Source organism: Sapajus apella, unplaced genomic scaffold (assembly GCF_009761245.1).
Source record: "Sapajus apella isolate SASKATOON/1434 unplaced genomic scaffold, GSC_monkey_1.0 scaffold89, whole genome shotgun sequence".
In the NCBI taxonomy this organism is placed as follows: Eukaryota; Metazoa; Chordata; class Mammalia; order Primates; family Cebidae; genus Sapajus; species Sapajus apella.
In genome coordinates, this window is record NW_022437029.1 from 152,076 (window position 1) to 162,988 (window position 10,913).

The window sequence follows — 10,913 nt, forward strand, 5'->3', positions numbered from 1 at the left end:
AAAAAAAAAAAAAAAAAAAAAAAGAAATCATAAAAATGTGTTGGATACATCTCATAATGAGACAGGTAGAACTGATCATTCATTCTTTTCAATTAGTATTATTAGTTGAATATTAGGCTAGAAAATACAGTGTTGATCATCAAATCTCTTATTTTTCTTTTTTATTGAGATAACACTAAGAAACTTACATAATTAAATAGTTGGTAATGAAGGATGGTTCTTTAAATTTTGTGTGTGGATGCCATATTGTTCTATTGTCAACTTAGTCAAGCTAGGTATTTCCCAGAATTATCTTCCATATGTAGAGTTGGCTAAAGAGAAATTTGTTTGGGAAGCAGAAGTGAAACAGGGCCATTATACTTTTTGAAACTGCAGTCAGATGGAGTGATAGATAAAGGCAGAGGCAACTGGTGCATTCCAGCTTGTACTGACTCTTCTCTGCTTTACTTTCGGGACTTCTTCCTGTATTACGGGCCTAATGACCAGCAAGGGCCCCAGACCTACAGAGGCAACAGCTTCTCCAACTTCTCTATGACTTTCCAACTCCTTGTCCTCAACTCAGGGAGTCAGTTGGGCTTTACTTGGGTTCTCTCTTCCTATGCTGCAAAATGGAAACTCTCCAGGCAGTCAAGGAGGTACGTAGATTCACTACCACAATTATGCAATTAAACATTATGTTGCCATCATTCAGAAAAGTTCCCTGTGCCCCTTCTCGGAAAAGTTCCCTGTGTCCCTTAACAGCCAGTCCCTTTCCCCAATCCCTGGCCTTTGACAGCCATAATCTGCTTTCTATCACTATAGTTTTGCCTTTTCCAGGATTTCATATGAATGAAATCATATAGTATGTTGTATCTGGCTTCTTTCCATTAGTGTAAAACTTTTGAGATTCATCTATTTTGTTGTATCAGTAGTTTGTTGCTTAGTATCCCATTGTATGAATATACTGACATTTGTTTATCCATTTGATGGACATTTGGATTGTTTCCAGGTTGAGCTGCTCTGAATATTTGCATGACTTCTCCAGGTAGATACCCAGAAAAGGAATTGCCAGGTTGTATGGTATTTCATCTTTTAAGAAATTGCTAACCTGCTTCCAAAGTAGTTGTACCATTTTGTATTCCCACCAGTAGTGTATGAGAGTTCTGCTCATTCTGCATCCTTGCCATTACTCCATATTGTCAATATTTTCATTTTTATTTTTATTTATTTATTTATGAGACAGAGTTTCTCTCTTGTTGCCCTGGCTGGAGTGCAATGGCCGATCTCGGCTTACTGCAGCCTCCACCTCCTGGGTTCATGCGATTCTCCTGCTCAGCCTCCCAAGTAGCTGGGATTACAGGCACCCACCACCACTCCCTACCAATTTTTAGTATTTTTAGTAGAGACGAGGCTTCACCATGTTGGCCAGGCTGGTCTTGGACTCCTGACCTCAAGTGATCCACCCGCCTCAACCTCTCAAAGTGCTGCCATTATGGGTATGAGCCTCCGTACCCGGTCTTAAAGTAATATTTCATAATGGGTTTTGGTTTTGGTTTTAGGTTTTTTTGTTTGTTTGTTTGTTTGTTTTTGAGACAGTCTTGCTCTGTTGCCCAAGCTGGACTGCAATGGTGCAACCTCAGCTCACTGCAACTTCTGCCTCCCAGGTTCAAGGAATTCTCCCACCTCAGCCTCCCAAGTAGCTGGGATTATAGGCATGTGCCACGACACCCAGCTAATTTTTATATTTTTGGTAGAGACAGGGTTTTACCATGTTGGCCAGTCTGGTCTCAAACTCCTGACCTCAGGCAATCCACCCACCTCAGCTTCCCAAAGTGTTGGGATTACTGGTGTGAACTACCACATCCAGCCTCATTGTGGTTTTAATTTGTACTTCCTTGTTAAGTAGTCTTCTTAAGCATTTTTTTATATGTTTATTGACCATTTGTATCTTCTTTTATGACTTATCTTTTGAAATATTTTGCCCATTTTTAAATATAAAAAATTATCTTTTGTTATTTAAGTTGTTTATATATTCTGGATATAAGCCCTTTGTTCAGATAGGTTTTGAAAATATTTTCTCCAATTCTGGGCTTGCCTTTTCATTCTCTTAATTTTGTCTGAAGAATACAAGTATTTTATTTTGATTATGTCAAGTGAATCAAAACAAAATTTTTTTTTTAATTTTTTGAGATGGAGTCTTGCTCTGTCACCCAGGCTGGAGTGCAGTGGTGCAGTCTCAGCTCACTGCAACCTCCTCCTCCCTGGTTCAAGCGATTCTCCTTCCTGAGCCTCCCAAGTAGCTAGAACTACAGGTACGTGCTACCATGCCTAGCTAATTTTTGTATTTTTAGTAGAGACAGGGTTTCACCATGTTGGCCAGTATGGTCTTGATCTCTTGACCTCATGATCCACCTGCCTCGGCCTCTCAAAGTGCTGGGATTACAGGTATGAGCCACCATGCCCAGCCCCCAAAAAATTTTTATGATTTGTGTTCTATTTAAGAAATCTTTGCTTATTCAAACTTCACAAGGTCTTTGTTTTCCTTTAGAAATTTTATGGGTTCTTTTTATACTTATATCAATAATACTTTTTTTTTTTTTTTTTTTGAGATGGAGTCTTGCTCTATCACCCAGGCTGGAGTGCAGGGGCACAGTCTTGGCTCACCATAACCTCTGCCTTCCAGGTTCAAGCATTTCTCCTACTTCAGCCTCCCGAGCACCTGGGACTAAAGGCAGTTGCCACCACACCTGGCTAATTTTTTGTGTGTTTTTAGTAGAGACGGGTTTTCACCATGTTAGCCAGGATAGTCTCAATCTTCTGACCTTGTGATCTGCCTACCTCAGCATCCCAAAGTGCTGGGATTATAGGCATGAGCCACCGTGCCTGGCCTCAGGGATACATATTGAGCTAACTTTTATATATGATATTAGGTAAGGATTGGGGTTCATTTTTTCCCCATATAGATATCAAGTTGCTGTAACATAATTTGTTAAAAAGATTATCCTTTTCCCCCATTATAAAGGGCTTTGTTGAAACCCAGTTCACCACATATGTGTGTGCCTACTTCTAGACTCTTGTTTCATTGATCTAGGTCTGCCCTTATGCCAATTTCACATTATCTTGATTAGTGTAGCTATAAAGTAAGTACTGAAATCAGTTAAATATACGTCCTCCAACTTGGTTGTTTTTTGCAACATTTTTTGGCTGTTCTGAGTCCCTTGCTTTCCCATAGAAATTTTAGAATCACCTTGTCATTTCTACCCCCAAAAAATGCCTAATTGGATTTTGATTGGGACTGCATTGAATCTTTAGATTAATTTGGGGAGAATTGATGTCTTAGCAATATGGAATTTTCCCAACTCATGAACATAGCATATCTCTTATTTATTTATTTATTTACTCCTCCATTTAACTTTACTCAGCCATGTTTTTTAACTTTAGTGTACAGGTCTTACGTGTATTTTGTTTAATTTTTCCTTAAGTGTTTTTCTGATTTTTGTGCTGTTGCAAGTGGTATTTTAAATTTTTCAATTTCCAATTCTTCAATGCTAGTATATAGAAATACAATAGTTTTTATGTTGACTTTGTATCCCACAATCTTTCTTTTTTTTTTTTTCTTTTGAGACAGGGTCTTACTCTTGCCCAGATTGGAATGCAGTGGCGTGAGCTCAGTTCACCTCAACCTCTGCTTCCCAGGCTCAAGTGATTCTTCTGCCTCAGCCTCCTGAGTATCTGGGATTATATACCACCGTGTCCGGCTAATTTTTGTATTTTTAGTAGAGACAGGGTTTCACCATGTTGGCCAGGTTCGTCTCCATCTCATGACCTCAAATGATCCACCCACCTTGGCCTCCCAAAGTGCTGGGATTACAGGCATGAACCACCTCGCCCAGCCATCCCACAATCTTTCTATTAGTTCTAATAGCTTATTTTGATAAACTCCTTAGAGTTTTTTATATACACAATCATGTTTTCTGGAAATAAAGACAATTTTGCTTCTTCCTTTCCAATCTGTATATATGAGTCCATTTTCTGTTGCTATAACAGAATACCTGAAGTTGGGTGATTTATTAAAAAAAAAAAGAAAAAGAAGGTGATGGTAACACTAAAAGCTTAGACTTCACCACTGTGCAGTATACTCATGTGACACACTACACTTGTACTCCTTACATTTATACACATTTTTAAAGAAAAAAAAAAGGATTTGTTTCTTATAGTTATGGAGGCTCAGAAGTCCAAGGACAAGGGGGCACATCTGATGAGAGCCTTCTTGGTGATGGAGACTCTACCGAGTCCTGAGGTGACCGCAGAGTGTCCCATGACGAGGGGGCTGAACATGCTAATGTGCTATGCCCAGGTCTGTCTCTTATAAAGCCACAAGTTTCACTCTGATGATAACCCATTAATTCATTAACCCTTTAATATATTGATCTATGAATTAATCTATTCATAGGGGTAGAACTCTCTTGATCCAGTCACCCCCAAAGGCCCTGCCTCTCAACACTGCCACACTGGTGATCAAGTTTCAGCATGAGTTTTGGAGAGTACATTCAAGCCATGGCACTGTGCTTGTTTCTTTTTCTTGCTTTATTTCACTGACTAGAACCTTTGATATGATGTTGGATAGAAGTTGTGAGAACAGACACCCTTTACTTGTTCCCAGTTTTAATGACAAAACATTCAAACTTTTACCCTTTTCCAGTCATGTTCCTCTAATGTAGATCTATAACTCTGACCATCTCTCCTTCTAGGTAAAATGAGCAACCAGATGCACCACTCAAAGTTTTGCCCGCTCGGAAGATTTCCTTTGACTACTATTCTCAGGACCACCTTGAGTGGGGTTATAGAAATATGTGATGCAGAAACATCTGTAACAAGGAACCAGACTTGAATTTTTTTTTTCTTTTTTTCTGAGGCAGGGTCTCACTGTCACCCAGGCTGGAGTGCAGTGGCATGATCACCACTCACTTTAGCCTCAACCTTCCAGGCCCCAGTGATCCTCCCACTTCAGCCTTCCAAGTAGCTGGGATCACAGGTGCATGCCGCCATACCCAGATGTTATTATTATTATTATTATTATCATTATTTTGTATAGATGGGGTCTTACCATGTTACTCAGGCTGTTCTCGAACTACTAGGCTCAAGCAGTCCTCCCGCTTCAGCCTCCCAAAGTACTGGGATTATAGATGTAAGCCTTGGCCAACTGGTGATAGAGGATTCCCCATGAGGCCATAGGAGATGTGGGTTGAGAGAGAATAGGCAATGTAGCAGGAGCAGTTACTCGGAGAACTTGCTTCTGCATTTAGGACCTGCTCAGACGCAATCTCATTTATACCATTTCCATTTAATAGTGACTCCATTATTAAGTAGATGGAGTGTACTCCCAACTTTCTGGCTTGATGAGTCGTATAATACCCAATTTATTATTAAGAAATAATATTTAGTCTTAGCTCAGGATACTTGGTAATTTGGTAGCCCATAGCCAAGGGCTTTAATGTCCACTAGGGCCAAGTGACATGCTAGAAGCTGTATCTCAAAAGGAGAATAGTTCTCTGCAGAGGACAGTATTGTGTTTCTTCTGATTTCATCTTAAATCCTCTCTCTGGAGAGTGGGTATAAATTCTAGCCCTGTCCTGACTCCAGGGCTCCAGGAGAGGTAGCCATGGATGGTTGCAGTGTGCCATTGACAGGATATTTCATTATCTGGCAGATGGCCTAATTTTTAAGTGTCAGACCCATGACCAGGTGTCCGTCTCACAGGAAACTTGTTTATACTGGCAGACACCTGTGTGGCTCTTGGTTATTCCTACAAAGAGAGCCACCTCACTGGAAGGAGAGTTGGGTTCAGGTGTGATGCTCAGGTGAGTTGCAGAGGAGGCAACACAGCAAAACACATGAAGTAACAAAAGCAATGTATTGCTTACAGATCCCAGAGAGAAGAGGGCCACACGCTTCTCAGGGCCAGTGAGGAGAGGAAAACTGGTCAGGACATGGGTGCTTAGATGGGTAGTGGGGAGTGAGAGAGAAAGCAAGGGGCTAACGTCTATTTTGGGTCCAGGGCATTACCAAAGCAGGTTTCCTGAGAGGAGTTTTGGGGGATTTTTGGTTTTGGGTTTGGGGATTTTTTTTGAGACAGAGTCTCACCCTGTGGCCTAGGCTGGAAGGCAGTGGTGTGATCTCAACTCACTGCAACCTCTGCCTCATGGGTTCAAGCGATTCTCATGACTCAGCCTCACAAGTAGCTGGGATTACAGGTGCCTGGCACCACACCCAGCTAATTTTTGTATTTTTAGGAGAGATGGGGTTTTGCTGTATTGTCCAGGCTGGTCTTGAACTCCTGACCTCAGGTGATCCATCTGCCTCGGCCTCCCAGAGTGCTGGGATTACAGGCATGAGCCACCATGCTCAGCGGGGTTTTGGTTTTTTGAAACAAGGTCTCACTCTGTTGACAAGTCTATAGTCCAGTGGTGTGATCACAGCTCATTACACCCTCCACCTCTCAGGCTCAAGCAATCCTCCCACCTCAGCCTCCTAAATATCTGGGATCACAGAAGTGCGCCACCATGCCTAGCTAATTTTTAAATTATTTTTGGTAAAGACAGGGTCTCACTATGTTGCCCAGGCTGTCTCAAACTCCCGGCCTCAAGTGATCCTCCCACCTCGGCTTCTCACAGTATTGGGATTACAGGCATGAGCCACTGCACCCAAAAGGAGTTCTAAGTGGTAAGTTTAGAACAAGCAGGCATAAGTACCATGGGTTCACACTGTGACTGGGAGGTGGTCACTGCAGCATGTCTGGGCAGTCCATGTAGGGTGAAGGGATTGGTGGAGCAAGTCGTATAGGTAGTATCTAGCTGTCCACAGGGAAATGGTCATCAGGAGGTGGTTGTATAAGGCAGGTATCTAGACTGATCACATTGAGGAACTAGGAGTAGGTAGAAAACTGGAAACTGTCAAGGATGACTGAGTCCTGCTGGTTTTTTTTGTTGTTTGTTTGTTTGTTTTGTTTTGTTTTGTTTTGTTTTGTTTTTTGAGATAGAGTTTCATACTTGTTGCCAGGCTGGAGTGTAATGGTGAGATCTCAGCTCACCACAACCTCTGCCTCCCGAGTTCAATCGATTCTTCCGCCTCAGCCTCCCAAGTAGCTGGGATTACAGGCATGTGCTACCATGCCCAGCTAATTTTGTATTTTTTAGTAGAGACAGAGTTTCTCCATGTTGGCCAGGCTGGTCTCAAACTCAGGTGATCCCCCCACCTCAGCCTCCAAAAGCTGGGATTACAGGCGTGAGCCACCGTGCCCAGCCAAGTCCTGCTTTTTTTTTTTTTTTTAATAATTAAAACTGTTTTGGAAGTATATATTTTTTTATTTTTTTTAATTATTATTATTTTAAGACGGGGTTTTACCATGTTGGTCAGGCTGGTCTTGAACTCCTGACCTCAGGTGATCCGCCCGCCTTGGCCTCCAAAGTGCTTGGATGAGCCACCACGCCTGGCTGCAAGTCCTGCTTTTTAAATGAGAAAGGCTAACCTATATTTAAAATGAATGCTGAGGCAGCATACAGTTATAAAAATTTCTCCAGGTGCAGTGGCTCATCCTGTAAGCCCCACACTTTGAGAAGCCAAAGCTAGAGGATCACTTAAGCACAGGAGTGTGAGACCAGCCTGGGCAACATAGCAAGACATTGTCTCTACAAAAAAAAATTTTTTAAGTGAGCCAGGCATGGAGGCACACATGCCTGTAGTTGCAGCTATGTGGGGGACTGAGGTGGGAGAATGGTTTGAGCCCAGGAGAACAAGGTGCAGAAAGCCATGCTTGCACCACTGCAGTCCAGCCTGTTGAGACAGAGTGAGACCCTATCAGAAAAAGAAAAGAAAATACCATGAGTCGCAAATGCATTGAATACACCTAACCTAGAGGACATCATAACTTAGCCCAGCCTACTTTAAACATGCCCAGAACACTTACATTGGCCTACAGTTGGGCAAAGTCATCTGTCCATACAGCCAACTGTAGAGTATTGGTCATCCAGCCCAGTGATCCTGTGGCTGGCAGAGCTGCAGTCGCTGCCGCTGCCCAGCATCACAAGAGAGCATCGTACCACATATGACTCACCTAGGGAAAGATCAAAATCCAGCATTCAAAATACAGCTTCTACTGAATGCACATCGCTTTCACATCATTGGTAAAGCAAAAAAACTTAAGTTGAACCTTCGTAAGTCAGGGACTTTCATGACAATGTCACCTTTTGTTCTGGGCCCCACTCAAAACTGATAGCCTTTTAAGTTATTCAGAAAATGGATCAGAGAATAACATTCAAATGTGGTATATGTTGCCTTCACAATCCAAATCCACTGAACATTGTGCCTCTTTCTTTGTGGTAGTAGGGCCCAGTTCAACATACCCCAGACCATAAGGCCCCCAGAAGTTTCACTGAATTTTTGTGGGATTTATTTCCCACCCTCTGGCACACATATGTCTCATCAAGGTGGCTAGAATAATTACTACTTCTAATCGGCATATTATCAACATACTAGACCAGTGCGATATCCTGTGGAGCAGAGAAGAGGTGTCTGCAAACTAGATGATGACAGATGACTGGGAGTTGATATAGTCCTGAGTTTGGATAATGAATAGGTATTGCTAGCCCTGTCAGCTCAGAGCAAACTGCTTTTTATGGTACTTACTAAAAATTACTGAGGAAAAAAGCATTCTTCAGATCAATAGCTGCATACTTTGTTCCAAGGGATGCACTGATTTGCTTCATGAAGGAAGGCTCACCTAGAATAGCAGCTGCAAATGGAGTCACAACCTAATTGACTTTATGATAATCCACATCATTATCTAGGATCCATTTTGGATCTGCACAAGCTAGAGAGCTAAGTTGAATGCAAATCACCAGCTCTGTGTCTTTCAAATAATTGATTAGTGGTGGCACTAATCTCTGCAATCTCTCCAGGAATGCAGTGCTGCTTTTGACTTACTGCTTTTATAGGTAGAAGCTAATATTTATATGGTTTATCTTCCTTCTTTTTTTTTTTTTTTTTTTTTTTTGAGATGGAGTCTTGTTCTGTCACCCAGACTGGAGTGCAATAGCACAATCTCGACTAACTGCAGCCTCTGCCTCCTAAGTTCAAGCGATTTTCCTGCCTCAGCCTCCCAAGTAGCTGGGATTACAGGCACATGCCACCACGCCTGGCTAATTTTTGTATTTTTAGGAGAGATAGTGTTCTACCATGTTGGCGAGGCTGGTCTCAAACTCCTGACCTCAAGTGATCTGCCCACTTTGGCCTCCCAGAGTGCTGGGATTACAAGCATGAGCCACCACTCCTGGCCTCTTTTGTTTGAGACAGAGTCTCAGTCTGTTGCCCAGGCTGGAGTGCAGTGGTACAATCACAGCTCAACTGCAGCCTCAGTTTATTTCTTTCAGCCTCTATTTTTCATTTTCTTTTCCAATTCAGTGTCATTTATAGTGTCTCTGAAACTTAGCTTCCTTATCTGTGAAATACAGATAATGATGCCAGCCTTACTTCTGTTCAGGGGTTGTTGTAAAGCTCAAATGAGATTGTGTTAAAATACACTGAAAATTATAGAACCCTCTACAGGGTGTAAGGAATAAATGCTAGAATTATTATTACCTCCTTCCATCTCCTCTTATATAGAAAACTGAGATTATAGTCCCCTTGTTACTCTTTCAATCTATGTTTTTTGTTGTTTTTTGTTGTAAGTACTTGGAATCCACTCAAAGTAGTTTAAACATAAACAGGGAATCGAATTTGAAAGATCCAGGAGTGTCTCAAGAAGCTCAAAATTCACGGGCAGGAAAGGCACTTACATGTCATGAGGTGGTGGAAAATGAACTGAAAAAGCATTGGGAACTGTGGTCATGAGAGTGTGCCTCTCACATCTCTGACTGCCGAGATGCTGGGAGCAGAGCAAGGCCCCCTGCTGCTGGGCTTTGAAACCTGTTGCTGCATTTGCACTGAGATCACCCTTCCTGTGAGCTGCTCCCACCCGGTGACTGAGTTCAGCCCTGCCGTACTAAGGCAGGCCCATTTCTGGGAGATGGGGGACTCCTCTGAAAGGTGGCTTTGGCTCAAGCAGGCCACATCAGCTCTGCCAAAGCTTTCTTAGAACTATGCTACCTTTTAAGCTGGGCACTGTGATCATGTGTAGTCACAGCTACTCAAGAAGCTGAGGCGGGAGAATTCTTGAGCTAAGGAGTTTGAGGCCAGCCTGGACAACATAGGGAGACTGTCTCTGTAAAAAAGAGAAAGAACTACACTGTGTTCTAACACCTTAACCCATCCTTCCTCCCTTCCCGTCTCCTCGAAGGAGTTACACCTGTATTGCACCTCTCCCAGGCTCTTCCAGCTCCCTCCCATTCCCTTCACAAGTGTTTTCCCAGCACATCTCTTGCACATTTAGTCCTATCTGGGCATCTCTCAGAAGACTTGAACCTTAGGACAGGAACCTAAGTAATCACTCTTTTGCAACTCCAAGTCTATGTGAACTCCTGCTTATTTTCTTTCTACTTTTCTACTTCCTTTCTGCTTGACTCTTCTTTCACCCAACCCCTACCTAATCTCAGCTTTTCCATTTATATAAATAAAAATGTCTGACCCACAGTTTCTAAATGTACACATCCTTCCAGTTTGAGCACTAATTGACCCTGATATCTTTGAATCCTCACTTCAAGCTCCCAAAAGAAAGAAATCTAATGCCTTCACTTGGATTAGGAGCCCATCCCTGGTCCAGTTGTGGCAGTTATGGCCAAGGAGACAGGTCTCATGAAACAGTATTACTGAGATTCACATCTCAGCTGATGATCTGCCTTGTTTAATGAGAAAATGGAAACAAATCAGGTCAGGTGCAGTGACTTAACGCCTGTAATCCCAGCACTTTGGGAGGCCAAGGCAGGAGGATCACTTGAGCC

The 10,913-nt window shown here is 42.4% G+C and overlaps 1 long non-coding RNA gene across 3 annotated transcripts in view; it reads left to right on the top strand.

Annotated features, from left to right (window-relative positions):
• The window catches only part of LOC116534714, a 26,089-nt gene extending 16,724 nt beyond the window's left edge, over positions 1-9,365 (top strand). Inside the window, exons 2-3 of one of the 3 annotated variants that reach the window (XR_004261845.1) lie at positions 989-1,059; positions 9,331-9,365. This is a non-coding gene — a long non-coding RNA (uncharacterized LOC116534714). Of the gene's footprint in view, positions 1-988; positions 1,060-6,577; positions 6,606-9,330 lie in introns of those variants that run through there. The other 2 variants (XR_004261844.1, XR_004261843.1) reach the window with 2 other exon arrangements.
• Positions 9,366-10,913: the final 1,548 nt, after the last annotated feature.